Genomic DNA, 12,726 nt, shown 5'->3' with positions numbered 1-12,726 from the left:
GATAAAAAAATATTGCGAAATGACAGCGTTTCCATTAACTGATGTTATGCGACTAAAAAATGTTTTTTCCTCACGTGATAAGCCATTCCAAAAATTATGCGGCGTATGTTTTTAGGTTTATGTATATTCCAGCCACCGCACGCCATTATTTTTACTGGAAGGAGACGCGCGTGTTATTCAAGCACTGATGGCAAGGACAGCCCTTTATAGCCTACTTGAGCGGCACATATGAGGTGTTTCTCTCTCTTATCTGCTTCAAGGTCTTGATAAATTGTGGCATTTTATATTCTATTGTTTTTTTTATGAGTTTAATAAAGAACTCGTCTTCTTTCCAAACATACCGCGCCATCTGTAAAGAATGATCAACTTTTACGCCAGGTTATTGTGACGCATTGCTGCCACATAGGCTACAGAGACGAGCAAAATGTTTGAAATTGCATGATGATAACTCAAAGTTTTACCACTTCGTTACGGGTAACAGGTGCCATGGACCGCTCATGTTAGCATCAGTGGCATAACCGGTGCACAAATATCATAACTCTATAATAGGCCTACAGTAATATATTGTATGCTATACTGTAATAGCTACATATATTCTAGAAATGTATTAAAAAGAAAGACGCTTTCAGCCTTACTCAAAGGTCGCAGAAACAGGCCGGTGGGTTCGTTACGCACGTCAATCCAGTTCTTATTTTGGTTCTTATGTATTAAATATACAGGCCATTCATTTATGAAACCTTGATCAAAATTAAAATACAATTTATAGAAAACGAAATTCACTTTAAAGAAATGATTTCTGCAAAACAACACTCAATAGAAATCATGTCTGACCCCACTCCATGCCGACGAAAGCACCCGCGAATTCTTTAATATTTTTCATTGTTGCAGTTTTTTTTACCACTTTGTTATTTTGGCTCGGAATTTCGTTTGCTGGAAATATGAACTGAATTTATAAATTACATTTGAAATGAAAAACTTTTTGTTTAATAAACAAAATCATTTTTTTTAAGCGTTTGGAGTGGAGTAGGCTACATGCAAAACGTAGCCTATTTAGATTCACAGTTATGTTTAAATATTAGCCTATTATATTATTGTTTTAATTTTTATATGTTGATGATGAAAAGTGAATTGTATTTTAATTTTTATCAAGGTTTCATAAACTAATTGCCTGTAGCCTATAATACATCGGAAGCAAAATAAGAACGCCGGGAATGCATTGAACCCACTGTTTCCGCGGCCGTTGAGTAAGGCTGAAAGCGTCTTTCTTTTTAATACATTTCTAGAATGTCTTAATTACAGTAGGACTTATAGATAGTTATGATATTTGTGGCTGCACCGGGGTCCGTCATTACAAGGTTAAAGTTACGCCACATGAGCGGTCCATGGCCACCTGCTCTGATAAATAAATTAATCAATAAATTAGGCTACAACAATTTCGTGCTATGGGCATTGCCACCGATACAGGCAGCGGATGAGATATTTTACGCTGAGCTTTTCAAACAAGTGTGACAAAGGCATGGGCTAAATAAATTCTCCAATATGGATACAGACATATACACACATCACTATACAACACATGTCCTTATTAGGAAAAAAAATATGTCGTTTTAACAACATACAATCTCGTTATTACGAGAAAATGATGTCGTTTTTATGACATAAGATCTCGTTATTACTACATAGGCTAATTGAGTGAAAAAATAATATGTATGTGGCAGAAATGCGTCTCTGTATTAAATAAACACATAGCAAAACGAGTTGTGCGGTGTCCCGGTGTCCCCACCACTTTTCAAAGCAAAGTTACGCCACTGGCTAATGCCCCACGTTAGTTCAACCTTAAAAGAATAAATAAAGTTCAGTTGGCATGCAATGTGACAACATCAGAAGTGTTAATACGTACAAGTCAGTGATGCGCGGGTTGATCCAAAATGAGCGGGTGCCCGCGGCCACCCGCGGTTACCCGCGGTTACGAGTCATCCAAAAATATTTTTAATGATATTCGGGTCACGGTCGGTCGGATCGTCAATAAATCCTTATTTACCTTTTGAATGTTGAGCGTTATTAACTTTTGAATAAATGCTGACGCGGGACAAAATGCCCGATTTCCCAAAACGTTGAACTGAGCAATGCCATTGTACCATTTTAATAGGCTACTTTTAAACGCATTTAAAGTCAGTTTTATGTATTTTCTGAGAGGGGGCGGGATTTTTGTTGGGAAAGTCGGGGGAGAGACGCACACTTCGATTAGACTGGATAAACACATGCAGCATCTTAATTGTTAAGAAAATTAAACGAAATAAATGAATAAATCAAGCCTGTATTACATAACACTAGGCTATATCATACAGCATTCAGAAAAATAACAGTTTGCGCTCCTAAGGGCTTTCACACTTTTCCAAATGTTTTCCAAATGTGGGCTGATGAATTCTTCAAGCCGGGTCGAAACATAAACATCGCGTTCATCAATAATATGCATCTGGAGCTGAAATGGAAAATGATGGGCCGCCTCAAGAACTGCCTGCTCTCGCTGCTGCACCTCTGAGCACCACGTCAGGGCCTGAAACATTTTCTCAATGGCCCAATGAGCTACGATGAGCATTTACTACTTTTAAAATGCGGGTCAGGAAGCGGGTCGGGTACAATATTTTCTTCTTTTTTTTTTGCGGTCCGAGTTGCGGGCGGGTTAGTTGAAAACGTCGGTCGGGTGCGGGTTGTTTATACATTGACCCGCGCATCACTGGTACAAGTTACAATGAAGCCGTGCTGTACTGAATTAAAAACTGAGTATATTCTATCCCTTAACCATCATTTACAAAATATTAATTTCAATGCATGTTCACGAGAGCACCGTGATGCATGCGTGTTGTGTTGATGAGAGAGCAAATGTTGTTGTGTCATGTTGTTTTAACACTCTCGTGTTGCTTCGTAAAACTGAGGCTAAACCACTCGAGTCACATGGATTGCTTTAACGATGTCTGTTCTGGGCCGTGAAAGTGGTAGACCGTCAATGGAGGGACCCAAATGTCTCAGATTTCTTTAAACGGATTTTCATTTGTGGTCCGAAGAACAACAAAAGTCTTACAGTTTTGGAACGACCTGAGGGTAATTAATGGGATAGTTCATCCAAAACGGAAAATTAGCCCATGATTTTCTCACCCTCAGGTCATCCTAGGTGTATATGACATTCTTCTTTCAGACGAACACAATCAGAGTAATATTAATAAATATCCTGGCTCTTCTAAGCTTTATAATGGCAGCCCAAAATTTGAAGCCCAAAAAGTGCATCCATCCATTCTAAAAGTGCTCCACACGGCTCCGGGGGTTAATAAGAACCCATTGAAGTAAATCTGTGGGTTTGTGTGAGAAAAATATCCATATTTAACACGTTATAAATTAAAATATCTAGCTTCCAGTGGACCACCTTCTGTATTCAACTTCTGAAAAAAGCGTGACGATAACGTCGGACGTAGCGTAAGCGTTTTGAACTGCGAGAGGCGTTACACTTTCTGTGTAAGTTGAATACAGAAGGCAGTCTGTCGGAAGTTAGTTATTTTAGACTACAACGTTTTAAATATGCATATTTTTCTTACAAAACCCCATCGATTCGTTCAGAAGGCCTTCATTAACCCCCGGAGCCGTGTGGAGCACTTTTATAATGGATGGATGCACTTTTTTGGTCTTCAAATTTTGGGCTGCCATTAAAAAGCTTGAATTAGTCAGGACATTTATTAAAGGGTTAGTTCAGCCAAAACTGTAAATTGTGTCATTAATGACTGAGCCTCATGTGGTTGGACACCCGTCAGACCTCCGTTCATCTTCAGACACAAATGAAGATATTTTAGTGTAAATCTGATGCTCTGAAAGGCCTCCATTGGCTCAACTTTACACTCTCAAGACCCTTAAAAGACACTAAAGACTAAAGTTACAAAGTCCATCTCACTACAGCGGCTCTACAATAACTTTATGAATCGGCGACAATAGTTTTTGTGCGCAAAAAAACCCTAAATAATGACTTATATAGTGATGATGATTTCAAAACACGGCCTCATGAAGCTTCGAAGCGTTATGAATCAGTGAGTCGATTCAGCGGTTCAGAGCGTTATGAATCAGTGAGTCGATTCAGCGGTTCAGAGCGTTATGAATCAGTGAGTCGATTCAGCGGTTCAGAGCGTTATGAATCAGTGAGTCGATTCAGTGGTTCAGAGCGTTATGAATCAGTGAGTCGATTCAGCGGTTCAGAGCGTTATGAATCAGTGAGTCGATTCAGCGGTTCAGAGCGTTATGAATCAGTGAGTCGATTCAGCGGTTCAGAGCGTTATGAATCAGTGAGCCGAATGATGATTCGGATCGCGTGTCAAACCGCCAAACTGCTGAAATTTGGCGATTCAAACTGCTGAATCGACTCAGTGATTCATAACGCTTCGAAGCTTCATGATGCTTTGTTTTGAAATCGTCATCACTATTTAAGTCGTTATTTAGGGTTTTTTTGCGCACTTTGTAACGACGTCTTTAGTGTCTTTTAAGGGTCTTGAGAGTGAACGGTGCCATTGAGCCAATGGAGGACTTTCAGAGGCATCAGATTTCAACTAAAATATCTTAATTTCTGTTCCGAAGATGAACGGAGGTCTGACGGGTGTCCAACGACATGAGGGTCAAGTCAAGTCAAGTCAACTTTATTTATATAGCGCTTTTAACAATGTAGATTGTTTCAAAGCAGCTTCACAGTGTTAAACAGGAAAATAATGCAGCATAATTTTATTCAGCTGTATAGCCATTCTGGAAAAAACGCTGATGTCATCAGTTCATTTCAATTATCATACAGTGACAGTGTGGGCTTTAGATCAATAATTCGATCAGTAATTTAGTTTAAATGGTTAATTTAGTTTATTATTTAGATTTATTTCGATGTTTAGTTGAACATGTAGTGTCCCCAACTGAGCACGCCAAGCCAGAGGCAACAGTGGCAAGGAAACCAAAACCCCATCAGGAGCAGAATGGAGGAAAATAAACCTTGGAGAAACCAGGCTCAGTCGGGGGGGCAGTTCTCCTCTGGCCAATTAACAAACAGCGTATGATTATTATTATTCTGGCAGCTTTACAGCTCGGAGGTCATAATAGATCAGAATATTCGAGGGACCGGGGGCAACATGCTGGAGACGGGTTTATTGAGGATGATGTTGAGGATCTGTGAGCTCAATGCAGGACTCAAACCCGGACTCTGCATGTATAATAGCGGGCGATTTCAATCAGGCCAAATTGAAGACAGTACTCCCTCACTTTCATAAATATGTGGACTTTGCGACCAGGGGAGAGAACATTCTGGACCAGGTCTACTCAAACATCAAACAGGCATACAGAGCCGTTCCCCACCCCCACCTGGGAAACTCGGACCATCTTTCTGTTATGCTAATGCCATCTTACAGACCACTGTTAGTGAGGAACAAACGATCTGTGAAGCAGATCAGAACTTGGCCAGAGGGGGCTACCTCAGCGCTCCAGGACTGTTTTGAATGCACAGATTGGACTGTTTTTAGGGAGGCTGCCACTTCCAACCAGCATGTCAATATAACGGAATATACTGAGTCTGTGACGGGATACATATCCAAATGCATGGAAGATGTGACCGTCATAAAACACATCACCACAAGGGCAAACGACAAACCATGGTTCACCAGGGAGGTATGGGAGCTTCTAAAAGCACGGAATGCGGCTTTCAGGTCTGGAGACAAAGGGGCCCTCAGAACTGCCAGGGCCAACTTAAACCGGGGCCTGAGAGCAGCAAAGCGTGCCTATGGACAAAAAATCCAGTCACACTTCACTGACACAAAAGATCCCAGACGCCTATGGCAAGGCATCAAGTCAGTAACGGACTACAGGCCCACACCACCAACGTGCGAGGACAGCACAGATTTCCTAAACTCACTCAACTCATTCTTCAGCCGTTTTGAGGAAAGCAACAACACCACTCCAACAAAAGCTCTACACTGTTTGGACAATGCAACACTTCAACTTGACCCTGATGATGTGCGGAGGACTCTTCAAAAGGTGAACCCCAGGAAAGCTGCTGGTCCTGATAATATACCCGGGCGTGTGCTTAGAGACTGTGCTAACTCACTTACAGATGTTCTCACAGATATCTTCAACATCTCTCTGAGCAAAGCCATCATACCAGAATGCTTCAAAGCCACTACTATCATACCGATACCAAAGAAATCACCAGCCACAACACTGAACGACTACCGGCCTATAGCACTCACGCCCATCATGATGAAGTGCTTTGAAAGGCTGGTCAAGGCTCACATAACATCCAGCTTACCTGCCACATTCGATCCTTTCCAGTTTGCATACCGTCCCAAGCGTTCCACTGATGATGCCATAGCAACAGCACTCCACCTCAGTCTGGCTCATCTGGAGAACAAAAACAGCTGTGTGCGAATGCTGTTTATCGACTTCAGCTCTGCCTTCAATACAGTCATCCCACAACACCTGGTGGAAAAACTCAGTGCTGTAGGCATCAGCACCCCACTATGCAACTGGCTACTAGACTTTCTCACCAACAGACCACAGACAGTAAGAGTTGGCAAAAACTATTCTCAGACCAACATCATAAACACTGGGGTCCCTCAAGGATGCGTGCTGAGTCCTCTGCTGTTCACACTGATGACTCATGACTGTTGTGCCAGATACAACTCAAACCATATCATCAAGTTTGCAGATGACACAACGGTGGTGGGCCTCATCAGTAACAATGACGACTCAGCCTACAGAGATGAGGTACACCAACTCATCAACTGGTGTGACACCAACAATTTACATCTCAATGTCAATAAAACAAAGGAATTAACTGTGGACTTTAGGAGAAATCGCAAACCACACACACCCCTTACCATCAATGGCAGCGCTGTGGAATCAGTGAAAAGCACCAAGTTTCTGGGGGTGCATATCACTGATGACCTGTCATGGTCCACCAACACCACCTCCCTTGTCAAGAAAACTCAGCAACGCCTCCACTTCCTACGCAGGATGAGAAGAGCCAACCTCCCCCCACTGGCACTCACCACCTTCTACAGGGGTGCCATTGAGAGCATCCTCACAAGTAGTCTCTCAGTCTGGTATGGTAGCTGTTCTGTTGCTGACCGGAAAGCTCTACAGAGGGTGGTGAGGTCAGCTGAGAAGATCACCAGATCAGCCCAACCATCCATCCAGGACATATACCCATCCCGCTGCCACAAAAGAGCCACAAACATCATCAAAGACCCCACCCACCCTACATACAAACTGTTCACCCTCCTACCATCTGGCAAGCGCTACAGCAGTATGCGTTGCAGGACTACCAGACTCAGCAACAGCTTTTTTCCACAAGCCATCAGACTGCTCAACTCACTCACGAAAATTGGATTATAAATCCCTACCCCCACAACCCATACACACAAAGACTAAAATACATAAATAATGTATTTACATAATACAATACATTTTTCTTTTTACTCCATGTACATATGCCAATATCCCCTTGCACAAGAAGGTAACAAGTTTACAAAATTTATTTATCTTCATGCTGCTACCTTGCACTTTTTCCAAATTGCACCTTGTATTGCAATATACTACACTAAAATACCTCAACCGAACTATATTTCTGGAATATCTATTAGCACTTTTCTAGTGGTGTCCTATGTTTAGTCTATGGTTAGTCTGTGCTTAGTGTGTGTCAAGTCTTTCTCTATTTTTAATATTGCACATTGGAGTATGGAAGAAACGCAATTTCAGTCTGCTGTGTAATGTACTGTTGCATGGTTTTGATTGACAATAAAGTTGACTTTGACTTTGATGTTGATTAAATAATTATTAAAGTGCAATATTCGAATGATCGGAGGCAACACGCTGGAGACGGGTTTATTGAGGATGACATAGGGTAAGATTACAAGGGTAAGTAATTAATGACAGAATTTTCATTTTTGGGTGAACTAACCCTTTAATATAGCTCTGATTGTGTTCGTCTGAAAGAAGAATGTCATACACACCTAGGAGGACTTGAGGGAGAGTAAATTATGGGATAATTTTTGGATGAACTATCCCTTTAATGACAGAATTTTAATTATGTGGGTGAACTAACCCATTAACAAACAGAATCACTAAAGGAAATAATAAATGATGCAGTGTACTTTATCAAAGATAATTTGATAGTGTTGCTTTTACTTACAGGCTGAATTTCAGCCCTAACCCTAACCCTTCTCCATGATCACCTTTTGAAAGACAAGTTTACAGAAAAAGAAAAAACAGTTTTTACTTATACTACGTGTGTAGACCTAATTTCATATGCACTTAGACACAACTAGGGATGCCACAATTCTCAATATAATATTAAACCGTTCAGTACGGCATTCACGGTTCAATACGCGCCTGTGAATTGCGTTTTTTCGGTTCCGCATTTAATTAATTATTTTTCTACAAATTCTATCATTTGCCTCCATCCCAATACTGAACAACATGACATACATTCACATCACACGTTAGTGGTGGAGTTATACTCACAGAACACTAGAGTTATTCACAATCACCAAAGTTCAGTATTTGCATTATTTGTAGTAGTCGTCTTACTGCGCTAATACTGTCAAATACACACAAGGTTAACATAAACACAGTCAGTTATGTCTAAAGTGAAAGTAAAATCGCAATCGTGTCTGTATATTAGATGTGTGCAGGTCTTAAACTGACAGCGGCGCAGCCTATAGTGAACACGCTGTCCTTAAAGGGACAGTTCACCTATAAAATGATGTCATTATTTACTCACTCTAATATTGTTCCAAACCTGTATTTATTTCTCGATGACAGAATTTTCATTTTTGAGTGAAATATCCCTTTAATGTTAATACAACAACAAAAGACAAAGAGAAAATCACTCACTGCTCTTGACTGAAAAAACTAATACAGTAGCTTTAATAAGAATCAGTGTATATTTCATAGTGAAGTCTGTGTAGTGTATTATTTTTACATTCATTCATTCAATTTCATACTCAAATGCTGCTGTACAGCTCTGAGCTGCCAGTGTAAATCTTTATATATATTTATTTTATATTATACAATACACTAGGAATGTGTACAAGGGTTTTTTGAACAAGTGAAGTTTTAAAGTTTAAGTAAGGTTTTTTAATTCTTTTAAGTAAAATAAAGAAAGAGTATTGCAATAAAAAAAGTCTTTTTTCTCCTTAACCTCTTGCTGTTCCTGTCGCCTAAGAATAGAAGAGCAAAAAACTGATGTGACAAGCCATCAGAACCAAACCCAACCGAAAACCGTGGTTAACACCCGAGGTGTGTATTGAACCGTGGACTAACTGTAGTGTTGCATCCCTAGACACAACCAAACAATTTTTCCAAAATAAGACACGCCTTTCCTATAATGAACATCATTGAACTGACCATTCCAGGATAGTCATGAAGTCTGGGATGTTCTCTACTCATTTCTTCAATAGTTTTAGTTCCAGATGATCTAATCCAGGCACTCCAGTTTGTTGAGGTGTTGTACGTCTCATGAACTCCTCCACTTGGCTGTGAGGGCTTCTTACAGTCAGTCATCAGACAACTCATACTCTATTGAAATAAAACATACTGTATGAAAAAGAGGGAAGACAGCTGAAAAAATAAATAAACAAACAAACATACATAAGTAATAAACAGGTTGTTTCCCAAACAGCCTGGGCTGCATTTCCCGATAACGTTGTCTCTTATCGCGCTACGAAGACTCTAAAGGTATAACTTAACTAAAGGTATAACTTAACTAAAGGTATAACTTAACTAAAGGTATAACTTAACTAAAGGTATAACTTAACTAAAGGTATCCCATTTCTAGACGTGTTCCCCGAACTAAACTTTAGGAGGTTGCTTAAGGTAAACCTTCTGAAGTGCGACGTTAGCAGGTGCTGAATCAGTTTATCAATGGCTCAAAAATCGATTATTCACTCTATGCAGGGGCTGTTTAACTGCATTATGTGAGAAAGCAGTGTTCTTTATAATAGAAGCACTTCAGAAATAGTTGAAATTGCATTTATCAGGACTCGTGAGATCGTATAAATATAATCCAAATTGCAAACTAAATCCAACCGTGGATATTGTAAATAATTTTGAAATGATTGTGCGAACCTGCAACCTCTCATGCCCAAACGTATCCTGCCATTTATATTATCATAATATATTTTGCCATAGCCTTCATTTACTCCACAAGCAAAGTTGATTGCCCACATCACATTATTGGTAAATCACTAATTTCTGTTATTGGATGACCTACTCAATAAAGGTGCAAAACGCAAAAGATAATCAACAGCTACAGCGGAGAAAAGAGAAAGAAAGAGAAGAGCACCAGCAGCTGAATATCAGGGCTGAGCTCCGTCAGGTTTGTCTTGACAAAGTCGGACCAACAAGATCTAAAATCTGCTGAATTAATTAAATTAATAAAATTAATTTTGAATTGCAGCTTTTGATATGGTAGCCAGGGGACTAAAGTTTCCACGGATGAAATAGTGCACATAGAAATGGCTCCGCCGTCTTTGGTCAAACTATGGCAGCGATACAGCAAATAGTTGTAAATCAAAGTCCCTCTACAATCATTCCCTTTAAATAGACTCCATAAAGGTTTGCCAGCTGATATACCTTTGGATAATATAGGCTAATTATAAAGCAAACAGCCATCAGTGTAATGACAATAGACCCTTTTCACAGACTGTGATGACGCGTTTTAACGGTCATCAATATCGTAAATCCTGCAATGTTTTTTGTATTTTCATTTTTAAAAAAATATATGTACATTTATAACACTAATACTTTGCATTTTATTACTTTTGCATCAAATTACAATAAAAAAGTTCCTGCTGCTGTGAGGGTGTTTAGTAATAGCATCTATGGGAGTGATGGTAAAATTAACATATTTCTCTCTTTTCACTGCCGTTATCAATCTCACTCTATTTTTCCCCCTCTTTTTGAAAGTTGTTAAATCACTACTGTGGCGTTTTTCTTTTGCTATGGGCACACAAAAAAATATTTAATGTATTCTCTCATTCTCAGCTATAATATTTAATCCAACTATGACGACTTCTGCTCTGAGAAACCCGAAAATGTGTAAAGGGTCTATAGTATTATTTGCATGAAAACACTTCAATTAGCAGAATTATATTGGTAAAGACTGAGATGTAAAGAAACAGTGGCCACTCTCGGAATGAACTGTCAATAGTGATAAGGCATAGCTAAGAGTGCTCCAGACCAACCTTACGAACGAATGTCTTACAGAAGGTATTCTTAACTAAGATTGCTTCGGGAAACACGTATTAACGATAAGATACACCTTAAGGTATAACTTAAGAACGACGTAGTGTTAAGAAGGTTTCGGGAAATCCAGCCCTGGTTCTGTAGTAGCCCCAGCACTGCACATTTGGCCAATCTAATCTTATTTAACTTACCAGCTTGTTAGTAGAGAGACTCCAAAACCGGAAATGTGTGTCAGATAATGAAGACGTCCACATTGTGGGGATCCTCCAGGACTAGAGTCAAGAACCACTGTCATCAAGCAGCGTAAACCTTTCATCCACTCCTTCCTCTGCATTAGAATCAAACAGGGAAAAAAGAAACATTTTCAGAAAAGTAGACTATAATAATCGAATAATTGTGTACAACTTATTTCAATAGCTTACTCACCTTTAATTACATGGCAGAGGTTCAATTGTTGTAGTCTTTGCTTCACAAATGAATCCATTTGTCTAAAACACATTTAGTAAAACACATTTAAAATAAAGGAAGAAACTGTAATAGCTTTGTAAGAATAAATACTATAATTGGATGCTTTAACTACTCTTGTAATACATTTAATAGTAACATGCATGACTATATTCATATGACAAGTTGCAGTTTACGTTACTACTGTAAAACTAGGTAATTTGTGGGTTGGAAAACATTCTAACTGTCGTGAACTAGCCTAATTGTCCAGTGGTGTTGGGAATATCTGCACTCATTCATCTCACAACATATATTTCGGCGAATTCACACGCGGCGTCTCCTGGATCTCACCGCGCTGTTGTGGTGTCGTGTGGCCGGGTCTGAGCTCGCGCTGCCCGGGCTGAGCTGATAATGCTCCGCGCGGCTTCAGATCGCGATTTCAGACTAGGCCTAACGTTACTTACTTTATCACCATAGTAAGTTTTTAAACAGTTTCACTAAAATAATGTTTTAATTACTTTATTACTGCTAGCGAGCTAACTGGGATAGCTAGGGTTTATTTCCAATCGAGAGTAGTAAAACTGATTAAAGGGAACTTCGTTTTTTATTCAGTTTTAGACTATATTCAACGTTTCAGTACACAATACATAATGTTATAAGAGTTGTACACATAAAAAAAAGATATGACTTACCTTTCAAATCATAATCAGACAGCAGCAGCTTCTTCTGTTGACGATCACTGGCCGTTTCGCCGTTAAAATTTGAACCGTCGCTGCGGAAACCCGGGTTATTACTAAAAATAACCCCACGATGTTAAAATGACCCAACATTTTTGTAAAATAACCCAACATATTGACCCAATATGTGTAACCCAACGGTTGGGTTTAAAAAAATAACCCAACGTTTTTTATTGTGTAGAAGAAAAATATTTTAAGTGGTCATTAATGGACCATAATTATAGCACAAATAGTATTTAGTACCAAAATATTTTCCATAAATAGCCTATTATTGAAAAATAGTTTAAGT

General features: G+C 39.4%; 1 long non-coding RNA gene across 1 annotated transcript; it reads right to left on the bottom strand.

Moving 5' to 3' along the window:
• Window positions 1-9,047: 9,047 nt before the first annotated feature.
• On the bottom strand, window positions 9,048-11,746 carry LOC307131237. The gene is made up of 3 exons (XR_013817136.1): window positions 11,683-11,746; window positions 11,448-11,584; window positions 9,048-9,588 (listed from the first exon to the last, which is right to left on the bottom strand). It is a non-coding gene; the product is annotated as an uncharacterized lncRNA (long non-coding RNA).
• Between the last annotated feature and the right edge of the window lie 980 nt (window positions 11,747-12,726).

This window comes from Gobio gobio, assembly GCF_949357685.1.
Source record: "Gobio gobio genome assembly, chromosome: 9".
In the NCBI taxonomy this organism is placed as follows: domain Eukaryota; kingdom Metazoa; phylum Chordata; class Actinopteri; order Cypriniformes; family Gobionidae; genus Gobio; species Gobio gobio.
Note: the sequence above shows the minus strand (reverse complement) of the source record. Positions and strands in the feature narration are given on the sequence as shown.